This window comes from Esox lucius, chromosome 21 (genome assembly GCF_011004845.1).
Source record: "Esox lucius isolate fEsoLuc1 chromosome 21, fEsoLuc1.pri, whole genome shotgun sequence".
NCBI classification, from domain to species: domain Eukaryota; kingdom Metazoa; phylum Chordata; class Actinopteri; order Esociformes; family Esocidae; genus Esox; species Esox lucius.
The window spans coordinates 4,802,046-4,814,456 of NC_047589.1; positions in this window are offsets into that span (position 1 = coordinate 4,802,046).

Consider the following 12,411-nt stretch of genomic DNA (forward strand, 5'->3'; position numbering starts at 1 on the left):
AGAAGGGATTTTGGCCCACTCCTCCATACAGAGCTTCTCTAGATCCTTCAGGTTTTGAGGCTGTCGCTGGGAAATACGGACTTTCAGCTCCCTCCAAATATTTTCTATTAAGTTCAGGTCTGGAGACTGGCTAGGCCACTCCTGGACTTTGAGATGCTTCTTACGGAGCCATTCCTTAGTTTCCCAGGCTGTGTGTTTCGGGTTGTTGTCATGCTGGAAGACCCAGCCACAACCCATCTTCAATGCTCTTACTGAAGGAAGGAGGTTATTGGTCAAGATCACGCGATTCATGGCCCCATCTATCCTCCCCTCAATGCGGTGCAGTCGTCCTGTCCCCTTTGCAGAAAAGCATCCCCAAAGAATGATGTTTCCACCTCCATGCTTCACGATTGGGATGGGGTTCTTGGGGTTTTACTCATCCTTCTTCTTCCTCCAAACACGGCGAGTTTAGACCAAAAAGCTAAATTGTTGTCTCATCAGACCACTTGACCTTCTCCCATTCCTCCTCTGGATCATCCAGATGGTCATTGGCAAACTTCAGATGGGCCTGGACATGCGTTGGCTTGAGCAGGGGGACCTTGCGTGCGCTGCAGGATTTTAATCCATGACGGCGTAGTGTGTTACTAATGGTTTTCTTTGAGACTGTGGTCCCAGCTCTCTTCAGGTCATTGACCAGGTCCTGCCGTGTAGTTCTGGGCTGATCCCTCACCTTCCTCATGATCATTGATGCCCCAAGAGGTGAGATCTTGCATGGAGCTCCAGACCGAGAGAGATTGACTGTCATCTTGAACTTCTTCCATTTTCTAATAATTGCGCCAACAGTTGTTGCCTTCTCACCAAGCTGCTTGCCTATTGTCCTGTAGCCCATCCCAGCCTTATGCAGGTCTACAATTTTATTCCTGATGTCCTTACACAGCTCTCTGGTCTTGGCCATTGTTGTCTTTTATACAGGTAACGAGTTCAAACAAATGCAGTTAATACATCTGTGGATAACAGGAGGGCTTCTTAAAGAAAAACTAACAGGTCTGTGAGAGCCGGAATTCTTACTGGTTGGTAGTTGATCAAATACCTAAAAATCATACAATGTGATTTTCTGGATTTTTGTTTTTGATTCCATCTCTCACAGTTGAAGTGTACCTATGATAACAATAACAGACCTCTACATGCTTTGTAAGTAGGAAAACCTGCAACATCGGCAGTCTATCAAATACTTGTTCTCCCCACTGCATCTTGCAATAAATGTATTAGGCGCTAATAAGGTCACAATAATGTGCTGGCCTGGATCAAATCTCCCTGCGGTGTACAGGATAGGCTATGTGGTTTTGCCTTTTCAGCATGCAGTGGGAAGTCAATGGAAGTTAAAATGTAATGCTAATCTCATGACCAAGGATGAACACATCAAATGGGGAGCTGTCTTCAAATAAGCTTTATAAATCTATTGAGGAACATACACACGTTCTGTTTTATGTTTATGTTTTTGCATTTTTATTTTCTCTGACGTAGTAATGAATCAGAACAATAATAAATATATTTAAAACATCCCAAAAATTTAATATATGCACTTATTGCAATTTGCTCTGGAACAGAGCATCAACATTATTTTAATGTAAATTAATTATTGAGGAAATCCCTTAGATACAACCAGAGATTTAATCAGCAAGTACTGTCCTCGTATGAAATATTTGTAACTCCAGGCTAGAAAATAATACTACACTGCTCAAAAAAATTAAGGGAACACATAATCATCACAGTATAACACCAAATCAATAAAACCTCAGGGATATCAATCTGTCCTGTTAGGAATCATAAGCGATTATGAATTAATGTCACCTGTTTTGGTGCAAATGAAAGTGACAACAGGTGCACTGGAGAGACAACAGCAAGACAACCCCAAAAAAGGGAATTGTTTAGCAGGTGTTGGCCACAGACAATTGCTCTCTCCTTATTGCTCCTGAATGATTCTTCTGTAGTTTTGCATTTTGCTAGTGTACCTGTGTTATGGAAATTCTTGAACTAATGTATATTTGAGAAATGTCTGCTTTTCTATTACCTGGTATGTAACTCTGGTCCACATGTCTGAATAATATCAGCGGATAATTAGGAACTCTGACCATTTGTTGATCTGCCTAAACCATCAAGGATATCTGTCCTTTGTTCTTCAGGAATGTGGCTGAATGTCTTTTCTGTCTTTATGTTCCCCTACCCCCCTTGACAGTAAACACCTAGGGCAGGAAAGATAAGGTGGGGGGACAGCCCACCCTTTGGGTAAAACCTATGTGACATAAGACAGCTGGGCAGTATCTTACCATACACCTTTTAACTGTAATAAAGACTGAATGTATTTTCCTCAGAGATTCCTCCAAGGTATATTCTGTAAGTTTTTGACGTGTATCTCTATTTCCAAATAAACTGCTAATTGTGCCAAGAGAATTTTGTCTCTGTACCTACTCCTAAAAGAGTTCCTATGGATGGAATTACCATCACACCTTGTCACTAACGGTAGCATGAGGCACTACCTACAGCCTATACAGGTCCCGCTCCTCCAGGATGGCACATCCATACATGCCGTCGCAAGAAGGTTTGCTGTGTCTCCCAGTACAGTCTCAAGAGCATGCAGGAGACAGGCTGTTACACAAGGAGAGCTGGACAGGGCCTGTCCAGAGTGCGGAGATGCTGTGGCGAATGTTATGCTGCCTGCAACATCATCCAGCATGACCGGTTTGGTGGTGGGTCAGTGATGGTCTGGGGAGGCATATCCTTGGAGGATCACACAGACCTCCACGTGCTAGCCAACGGTACCCTGACTGCTGTTATGTCCTGGGATGAAATCCTCAGACACATCATCAGATCTTAGGCTGATGCAGTGGGCCCTGGGTTCCTCCTGGTGCAGGACAATGCCCGGCCTCATGTGGCCAGGGTGTGTAGTTACTTCCTGGATGACAAAGGCATTGATGCCATTGACTGGCCTTCGTGTTCCCCAGACCTGAATCCAATGTATCGGTGCATCTGACGCCGCCAAATAGCTTCTACAAACTGTCCAGGAGCTCACTTATGCCCTGATCCAGGTCTGGGAGGAGATTCCCCAGGACACCATCCATCATCCCATCAGGAGCATGCCCAGATGTTGTGGGAGTGCATACAGGCACGTGGGGGCCATACACACTACTGAGTCACATTATGAGTTGCCGTGATGAAATTCACGGAAGTTGGAACAGCCTTTGATTTCAATTGTTAACTTAGATTTTCGGTGTGAGTTTGAATCCAGCCCTCAGTCGGTTGGTGATTTTGGTTTCCATTGACCATTGTCACATAATTTTGTTTTCAACTAATTACACAATGTACATTAAAGATTTGGATCTTTAATATATTTAGTTCAAGAGCCGATGTGTGATTTAATTTTTCCCTTAAAAAAAAAATATATATATATATATATATATATAGATATATGTCACGGCTTCGGGGTTTGAGGAGCAAGGAGGAACAGGAGAAGGCGTGGTGGAAGGATATTTAATTGTATCCCAGCGAAAATATATAGCATAAGCTTAACAAAGCGTCGTACAGCTCTTGTATCAGCAAGAGACAATCACACACAAAGACAGGGGGAGCAGAGGGAACATATATACCGGGGGAAACAGCGATTATGAGGAACAGGTGCACTAAACGAGACACAGGTGAAATGTATGATGAGACGGTGGTGTCAGAAAGCCGGTGACGTCGACCGCTGGGGCCCGCCCGCTGCAGGGGGAGGTGAACCAGCAGAGGTCGCAGTTGTCACAACTGCTGGTTCACCTCCCCCTGCAGCGGGCGGGCCCCAGCGGTCGACGTCACCGGCTCGGGGTTGACCCAGGGGGCGCGGAGCAGGGCGATCCGGCCGACGCTGATGGAAGTCGCGGACAAGGACGGGAGCCAGGACGTCCTTCACTGGAACCCAGCTCCGCTCCTCCGGGCCGTACCCCTCCCACTCCACAAGGTACTAGAGGCCCCCCGCCCGGCGCCTCGAGTCGATGATGGAGCGGACAGAGTACGCCGGGGCCCCCTCGATGTCCAGAGGGGGAGGGGGAACCTCCCGCACCTCACACCCCTGAAGGGGACCAGCCACCACCGGCCTGAGGAGAGACACATGGAACGAGGGGTTAATACGGTAGTCGGGGGGAAGGCGTAACCGATATGTTACCTCGTTGACTCTCCTCAGGACTTTAAAGGACTTCAAACCGCGGGGCCAGCTTCCGGCAGGGCAGGCGGAGGGGCAGGTCCCTGGACGAGAGCCAGACCCGGTCGCCCGGCCGATACACCGGGGCCTCCCCGCGGTGGCGGTCCGCAGAGACTTTTTGACGGCGGACAGCGAGCCGGAGGCGGGCTTGTACTGCCACCCATGTGCCCGCTGCCCGCCGGAACCAGTCGTCCACCGCAGGGGTACCGGTCTGGCTCGGCGTCCAGGGCGCCAGGACCGGCTGGTAGCCCAGAACGCACTGGAATGGCGACACGCCCGTGGAGGAGTGGTGCAGAGAATTCAGTGCATATTCTGCCCACGGCAGAAACTCTGCCCACTCCCCCGGCCGGTCCTGGCAGTAGGACCGGAGGAACCTACCCACTTCCTGGTTCACCCGCTCCACCTGCCCGTTAGACTGGGGATGGTAGCCCGAGGTCAGGCTGACCGAGATCCCCAGGTGCTGCATGAAGGCCTTCCACACCCTGGACGTGAATTGGGGACCCCGGTCAGACACAATGTCCTCGGGCACCCCATAGTGCCGGAAGACGTGAGTAAACAGGGCCTCCGCGGTCTGTAGGGCAGTAGGAAGGCCGGGCAGAGGCAAGAGGCGGCAGGACTTCGAGAACCGATCCACAACGACCAGGATGGTGGTATGGCCCTGGGAAGGGGGGAGATCAGTCAAAAAATCAACAGATAGGTGGGACCATGGTCGTTGTGGAATGGGCAAGGGGTGCAACTTGCCCACAGGTAGGTGCCGGGGTGCCATACTCTGGGCGCACACCGAGCAGGAAGAGACATATACCCTCACGTCCTTGGCTAAAGTGGGCCACCAGTACTTACCGGCCAGGGCGCGCACTGTTGGCCCGATGCCAGGATGACCGGAGGAGGGAGATGTATGCGCCCAGTAGATGAGGCGGTCGCGGACAGACGCCGGCACATACGTATGGCCCTCAGGGCATGTGGGCGGAGAGGGATCGTCGCGCTGCGCTCTGGCGATGTCCGCGTCCAGTTCCCATACCACCGGTGCCACGATGCATGACTCCGGGAGCACGGGAGCATCATCCACTGGCCTCTCCTCCGTGTCATGCTGGCGGGACAGCGTGTCAGCCCCGACGTTCTTACTCCCCGGCCTGTAGGTAAGAGTAAACACAAACCGGGTGAAGAACATAGCCCACCTTGCCTGGCGAGGGGTCAGCCTCCTCGCTGCCCGCATGTACTCCAGGTTCCGATGGTCAGTCCAGACGAGGAAAGGGTGTTTAGCCCCCTCTAACCAGTGCCTCCACGCCGACAGAGCTCGAACCACGGCCAGCAGCTCACGATCACCTATGTTGTAGTTCCGCTCCGCCGCACTGAGCTTCTGGGAGAAGAAGGCACAGGGACGGAGCGTGTTACGACACCCCGTCCGTTGGGAGAGGATGGCACCGAGCCCACAATCAGACGCGTCCACCTCCACGATGAACTGGAGCGACGGGTCGGGATGGGCCAGGACCGGAGTGGTGGTGAAACAGTGTTTCAGTTCCACAAATGCCCGCTCCGCTTCCACGGTCCACCGCAACCGGGTCGCCCCCCCCTTCAGAAGGGAGGTGATCGGAGCTGCGACCTGGCTAAAGCCCCGGATAAACCTCCTGTAGTAGTTAGAGAAGCCTAAGAAACGTTGCACATCCTAAACCATTACGCACGGCGTCAATGTGAGGCTCCTCCATAGCCACACCCATGCTGGAAAAGCGATAACCCAGGAAGGACACAGACGACTGGAAAAACAGACACTTCTCGGCTTTAACGTACAGGTCATGCTCCAGCAGTCGAGCCAGCACCCTGCGCACTAACGAGACATGCTTGGCGCGGGTGGCAGTGTATATCAAGATGTCATCGATATACACCACCACGCCTTCGCATAACAAGTCCCGGAATACGTCGTTAACGAAGGACTGGAAGACTGAAGGAGCATTCATCAACCCGTACGGCATCACTAAATACTCGTAATGGCCGGACGTGGTACTAAAGGCTGTTTTCCACTCGTCTCCTTCCCGGATACGCACCAGGTTATAGGCACTCCTGAGGTCTAATTTAGTGAAAAAGCGGGCCCCGTGCATCTTCTCCACCTCCGCAGAGATCAAAGGGAGAGGGTAGCGGAACGGGATGGTGATCTTGTTCAGCGCCCGGTAATCGATGCACGGGCGCAAACCACCGTCCTTCTTTTTCACAAAAAAGAAACTCGAGGAGACCTGTGACTTGGAGGGCCTAATGTAGCCCTGTGCCAACGCTTCCGTAACGTACGCGCCCATGGTTTCCGTTTCGGTGCGGGACAGTGGATACACGTGACCCTTCGGGAGTGCGGCTCCGTCAACGAGGTCTATCGCACAATCCCCCGGCCGGTGTGGTGGCAACACAGCGGCCTTAGCCTTGGAAAAGACTGCAGCTAAGTCCCTGTATTCGGGGGGAATGGGCACGGCGGGAGCACTGTCTGGACTTTCCACCGAGGTCGAGCCAACGGAAACACCCAAACACTTACCCTGGCACTTCCGCAACCACCCCGACAAACGTCGACTAGACCAGGAGATGACGGGATCGTGTAGGGACAACCAGGGGAAAACTAAAATGACAGGAAACGTGGGTGAGTCGATTACGTGGAACGAAATGGTTTCGCTGTGTCGGCTGTCGGTAATCAGGAGGAGGGGAACAGTGCAACTTGTGACCAGACCTGACCCTAGTGGCCGGCTGTCTAAAGCTCTCACGGGCAGGGGGGTGGCGAGGACCTGGAGGGGTATGCGTGACCGCAGGGCAAAGGACCTATCCATGAAATTCCCAGTCGCGCCTGAGTCTACCAGCGCCTTACCCCGGGAAAGCAGCGGAAAGTCTGGGAACCTAACAGGAACAGTGCACATAGAGAGGGAAGAGGTAAGTGGTGAATGGGCATATGCTACCTGGGGTGACGCGGAAGTGCCATGCCTGTCGCCTGTTGACTCGGGGAGGGAGGTGCGGTGGGGTGCAGTAGTACGGCCTCGTTGCCCCTTGGAGGCACTCCGCACCTGTCCTCCCCGACGTCTGCCCGGCAGTGCAGCCGCCCCCAACTCCATGGGGACGGCGGTGTCGGGTTGGTAGCGTGGAACGGACGGGCCTCTTCCGGGACGTCCTCGGGCAGCCAGCAGGTTGTCGAGACGGATGGACATGTCAACCAGCTGGTCGAGGGAGAGGGACACGTCTCGACAAGCTAGGTCCCTCCGGACGTCCTCGCGAAGGCTACAACGGTAGTGGTCGATTAGAGCCCGTTCGTTCCACCCTGATCCTACTGCCAGGGTCCGGAACTCCAGTGCGAACTCCTGCGCCGATCTCGTCCCCTGCCGTAGGTGGAACAGCTGTTCACCCGCCTCTCTTCCTTCGTGTGGATGGTCGAACACGGCTCGGAAGCGGCGGGTGAAATCGGCGTAGCTGCCCTGGGTGGGCTGCTCGGTGTTCCAGACGGCGGTGGCCCACTCCAGGGCTTTTGCGGACAGGCAGGAGACGAGCGAGGTGATCTTCTGAGCCTCGGTCGGCGCAAGGTGCATCACCTGGAGCGCGATGTCCAGTTGTAGGAGGAATCCCTGGCAGCGGTCCGCCGCCCCGTCGAAGTCCCTGGGCAAGGGAAGATGCAGTGCCCCCATGCTTGGCGGCGAGGCAGGGGCAGGCGGAGAAACGGCCGGTGCTGCGGGGTTCTGCTGGCTCAACTCTAGGCGCTGTACCGCTTTTAATACGTTGTCCATTGCAGCGCCTAGGCTGGCCAGCATCGTTGAATGTACTTGGACCGCCTCCGCAACACCGACCTCGCCTGTGGCTCCTGTAGGCTCCATATCCTTGCTGTCTTTGTCTAGGTGTGTGATTCTGTCACGGCTTCGGGGTTTGAGGAGCAAGGAGGAACAGGAGAAGGCGTGGTGGAAGGATATTTAATTGTATCCCAGCGAAAATATATAGCATAAGCTTAACAAAGCGTCGTACAGCTCTTGTATCAGCAAGAGACAATCACACACAAAGACAGGGGGAGCAGAGGGAACATATATACTGGGGGAAACAGCGATTATGAGGAACAGGTGCACTAAACGAGACACAGGTGAAATGTATGATGAGACGGTGGTTGTCAGAAAGCCGGTGACGTCGACCGCTGGGGCCCGCCCGCTGCAGGGGGAGGTGAACCAGCAGAGGTCGCAGTTGTCACAATATATTTATAGAGCACTTTTCAAAATTAATTTGCATTTCAAGAAAAGCATAAAACTCAAGTAAAATCAGGAAAGGATTTACGAGAAAAATATATTTTAGGTTTTTGGTTCTATGACAGAACCATCCAATGTAAATATGGGGAAATCATCCAAACCAACATGTTGGGATCTAGTGAATAGAATATTCTGTTTTATTTGTATTTAGTACTAACTTAAGACACACAAGTGCATGGAAATCAGAGAGTAAGTGTGCAAATGGTTGTGTAAGAGAGGGAGTGATCCACTATACCAAGAGCCTTTGACAGGTTAATACATATGGCAACACAATGTGATTTCTCATCCAAGGCATTGGCAATATAATGTAATTGCTGTAATAGTGCTGTGCCCAGGTCTAAAAATGTACTGCTATCTGTTCAGAATGTAGTTGTCAGATAAAAAGAATGTAGCTACTTACTTACCAGCGACTCCATAATTTTAGCTCGGTAAGACAATTTGATTGGACAATAACTGTCACCAGTATTTCCCAAGTAGTGGCAGCACATAGACAGTTTCCTTGCTTTTGAAATAACCTCAGAAATGAGTGTTAGATTAAAAATACCAAAAAAAGCTCCATAAATTACTTTTATTAAACTGTGTTGTAGGTGGAAATACTGGCTCTCTTTCAATAAATCCATTGTATGATTTGGATTTGTGATAAAAATCTCATATGGTCATAAAAGTCTTTGATAGTTATGAATTCAATCTAGCAGTGTTTCAATATTTTAAAAACCTTATCTAAAGAAACCAGTTTGACCCAATAACAATGTTGTAATTACCAAACAATACTTGGCAAATCAAATTTCTGATTAAATAACTTTACACAACTGAACCTCTAGCTAGGAATAATAAAAGAACACTTTTCAGAAAAAACAATGCCACAGGGCTGGGCGATAAAATAAAAGAGAGAAATTATTCGGTTCCTAACAGGAAGTTTGAGACTTGCAATAACAGCTCTTCTGTTCCATACGTTCTTCTTATAAATCTTTTGCTGGGAGATAAAAGTAAAGGAAATGGAATGCAGGGTGACTCGGGACCTAAATAAGAATGCAAGAAATGATTTTCTGTTATATATTAGCAATTTATAAATGTATATACAGCTCCAGAAAAATTTAAGAGGCCAATGCACCTTTTTCTTTCCTTTCCAAAAAAGTCAAAAAAGAAGGTTTTGAGTAAGGAACAGAAGGGTTAAAATTAAGAGACCACTGCAAATTGAACACTTCTGTTCCTCACCCAAAACTTTCCTTTTCAACTTTTTTGGAAAGGAAACAAAAAGGTGCAGTGGTCTCTTAATTTTTTCCGGGGCTGTATTTGCAATTAATTTGCAGATTTTATTTTTCTATTTCACTTCTTTGTGTTAAGCAGTGGCAAAACACCTGATTTAATAAAAATAAAAAAGCAACATTTGAAAAAGTCCAAGTGAACACCTTTGAGAGCGACTTTATTTTTTAAATTTTATTATACACTCCTAAAGGATTATTAGGAACACCTGTTCAATTTCTCATTAATGCAATTATCAAATCAACCAATCACATGGCAGTTGCTTCAATGCATTTAGGGGTGTGGTCCTGGTCAAGACAATCTCCTGAACTCCAAACTGAATGTCAGAATGGGAAAGAAAGGTGATTTAAGCAATTTTTAGCGTGGCATGGTTGTTGGTGCCAGACGGGCCGGTCGGATTATTTCACAATCTGCTCAGTTACTGGGATTTTCACGCACAACCATTTCTAGGGTTTACAAAGAATGGTGTGAAAAGGGAAAAATATCCAGTATGCGGCAGTCCTGTGGGCGAAAATGCCTTGTTGATGCTAGAGGTCAGAGGAGAATGGGCCGACTGATTCAAGCTGATAGAAGAGCAACTTTGACTGAAATAACCACTCGTTACAACCGAGGTATGCAGCAAAGCATTTGTGAAGCCACAACACGCACAACCTTGAGGCCGATGGGCTACAACAGCAGAAGACCCCACCAGGTACCACTCATCTCCACTACAAATAGGAAAAAGAGGCTACAATTTGCACAAGCGCACCAAAATTGGACAGTTGAAGACTGGAAAAATTTTGCCTGGTATGATGAGTCTCGATTTCTGATGAGACATTCAGATGGTAGAGTCAGAATTTGGCGTAAACAGAATGAGAACATGGATCCATCATGCCTTGTTACCACTGTGCAGGCTGCTGGTGGTGGTGTAATGGTGTGGGGGATGTTTTCTTGGCACACTTTAGGCCCCTTAGTGCCAATTGGGCATCATTTAAATGCCACGGCCTACCTGAGCATTGTTTCTGACCATGTCCATCCCTTTATGACCACCATGTACCCATCCTCTGATGGCTACTTCCAGCAGGATAATACACCATATCACAATGCTCGAATCATTTCAAATTGGTTTCTTGAACATGACAATGAGTTCACTGTACTGAAATGACCCCCACAGTCACCAGATCTCAACCCAATAGAGCATCTTTGGGATGTGGTGGAACGGGAGCTTCATGCCCTGGATGTGCATCCCACAAATCTCCATCCACTGCAAGATGCTATCCTATCAATATGGGCCAACATTTCTAAAGAATGCTTTCAGCACCTTGTTGAATCAATGCCACGTAGAATTAAGGCAGTTTTGAAGGCGAAAGGGGGTCAAACACAGTATTAGTATGGTGTTCCTAATAATCCTTTAGGAGAATTTACTTTTGAAATCTATTTTCACAGACCTGCACAAATTGTTCAATTGGTAAACATCTTCCACCATTAACTACATCTCTTCTGAAGTTAATATTTGTTTGATGACTTAATACATAAAATATTTCAGCCATTGAAATCTAAATAGGGATTTGAAATGTCACATGCTGTGGCATGGATCCACAAAACAACCAAGCTGGGTTCAGTTTATATTCACATGTTATTTTCCAGGTCACTTATCATGTCCTCATGGTGGACTAATAAGCCCAAAATAATGTGCTGGCCTGTATCAGATCACTCCATGGTTGGCAAGATAGGTTAGAATGTCTTCCCTTTTCAGCATGCAGTGTGAAGGCAATTGAGCCAGACCTCGACATTTGGGTGGTTGGTCTCAGATGAACTCTATAATGTTGGGATGTGTAGCAGCAGTGCATCGTATTCATAGCAACATCCCTTTAAATTCTATATACTTTTTTTAAACACACTTTTATTTATTGTATTCCAGATAGTAGCCAATTCCGCACCACTTGCGCCAACTGAGGAACTCCTGGGTCGGACACAGACGGTGTTATGTGGGCAAGCATGAGATACGACTCTGAATTTCTTACAGCAAGCCAATCTTTGCCTGAATGTGAGTTGTCATATGTTGCCAATAAATATTATTTTGGTATTATCACTAGGGCTATCAAAATTAACGGATTAGCACATGCAATTAAAAATGATTATCGCTGTAGTTTTTTTTTTAATGCATTTTTCTTGGTTTTAGCCTCAGAACACATAGTGCTTGGCTTCGAGAGTACTTCACATTAGCTTTTTCCAATATAACAATGTACATAAAATTACGCATTCATGTTGGGAATCCTGTTGACTCGCCGCTTCTGTGAATCCTGCCGTTAAATGGAGAGCTTACACATCTTCAATGACGGCATGCCGTTTGTGTAAATGAGGAGTAACGGCATGTTAGAACTCATACGTTAGAACAAGAAGAACAGCCGTGCCTCTCCTCTGACCCGTTTCTGAAACTGATCCCTATACTCTGTGTGCACGAATGCACCTGTTAACCTTACTTTTAGCACGGTAAGTTATTATGTTGTTGTTGCTAGCCTAAACTAGATATTAATTTCGTCGCCAGGAGCATTTCTACTAAAACATATTATAATCGTGTAACTTCAATGCTGATCAAAAATAAATTACACTGATTAATTTTTGTGGATAAACATCTCTGGCTACTTTGCCCACCTTATATTGTACTCAGTGCCTTGATCTAGAGCATAATGGTAGGAGATGGTAGAACAATTG